Source organism: Dipodomys ordii, unplaced genomic scaffold, assembly GCF_000151885.1.
Source record: "Dipodomys ordii isolate 6190 unplaced genomic scaffold, Dord_2.0 Scaffold744, whole genome shotgun sequence".
Lineage (NCBI taxonomy): Eukaryota > Metazoa > Chordata > Mammalia > Rodentia > Heteromyidae > Dipodomys > Dipodomys ordii.
Window position 1 is genome coordinate 13,225 of NW_012267960.1, and position 1,422 is coordinate 14,646.

General features: G+C 37.0%; 1 long non-coding RNA gene across 1 annotated transcript in view; it reads left to right on the forward strand.

Moving 5' to 3' along the window:
- The window catches only part of LOC106001896, a 14,273-nt gene extending 13,051 nt beyond the window's left edge, over window positions 1-1,222 (forward strand). The window contains exon 4 of the long non-coding RNA XR_001175869.1: window positions 1,049-1,222. This is a non-coding gene — a long non-coding RNA (uncharacterized LOC106001896). The remainder of the gene's footprint in view (window positions 1-1,048) is intronic.
- The last annotated feature ends 200 nt before the right edge of the window (window positions 1,223-1,422 follow it).

The window sequence follows — 1,422 nt, forward strand, 5'->3', positions numbered from 1 at the left end:
TGGGCGCTCTTCAGCTCAAGGTAAGCACTCTACCGCTTGAGCCACAGCACCACTTCCGGTTTTCTAGTGGTTTATTGGAGATAAGAGTCTCACGGACTCTCCTGCCCCAGCTGGCTTTGAACCGTGATCCTCAGATCTCAGCCTCCTGAGTAGCTAGGATTACAGGCATGAGCCACTGGCGCCCAGCTTCTACCATTTTTAAAATTCACTTAGGACCAGTTTCACATGTGTAACTTCTCTTCCTGTCAAGAAGCAGTCTTTCAAGTTTCAATCTGTATGAATACTAGAATAGTGCTACTTTACCAAATATAGAATTTTAAATGGCATTATTTTCATAATGTCCTCCCATTTTAAGAATGGCATTTGAGGCCTTCTAGAATTCGATGCCAGATAAATATGTTTCCTGCTTCCCTTTCTGACCCTTGTTCTGCATGTGTTTCCTGAGGCCATTATACTATATTTACGTCAGAACTTCCATTCTGGTTTATTCCCTGATTTTTTTCATTTATTTACTTATTTATTTTTGCCAGTCCTGAGGCTTGGACTCAGGGCCTGAGCACTGTTCCTGAGCTTTTGTTGCTCAAGACTAGAACTCTGCCACTTGAGTCACAGCACACTTCTGGCTTTTTCTGTTTATGTGATACTGAGGAATGGAACCTAGGGTTTAATTCATGCTAGGCAAGCACTCTACCACTAAGCCACATTCCCAGCCCCCGCTAATTATCTTAAACTAACATTACTACACTGGAACTTAACAGGAATGAGTGTGTTGTATATTATTTGCATCCTAGAGTTGAAAGGGCTTTAAAAAAAAAAAGGGTCATGATGACTTGACATCTTAAAAAGTTATTATCCTACAGTCTTAATGTGTATTTCCTAATAGGCTTAATTATTTCTTGTCACCACGAAAAGACTATCAATTGAGAAAAGGCCTAAAAAAACTGACATGTATTGAAAAACCATTAATGATTGGGAAAAATCTCTTATTTAATGGTTGTTCATGTGTTAAGTAAATTGTTCTTTCTGATTTGATTTTTCTCTTTCCTAGGTTATACGAGGAAATAGTATCATCATGTTAGAAGCCTTGGAACGAGTTTAATAATGACGGCTCATCAGAGAAATCTGCATCTCTTCTCCAAAGGGACTTCTTTATTGTATAAAATTTGGTCATATACCTTTTTATAGTTAACTTTTTTTTCAATAAACTTTTACAATAATCAAAGATGTTTCCTTAGATATTGTAAAAAGAAACAATATTGTTTTCCAAACTTTTATCTCACATGGGTTTTCTGTCATCTTTCAACACTAAAAGAGTTGGATGCCAGTGACTGAAATTTGAAGATTGCAGCTTAAAGCCAGCCCAGGCAGGAAAGCCCGTGAGTCTTTCTTTTTCTTTTTTTCTTCTTTTTTTTTTTTTTTTTT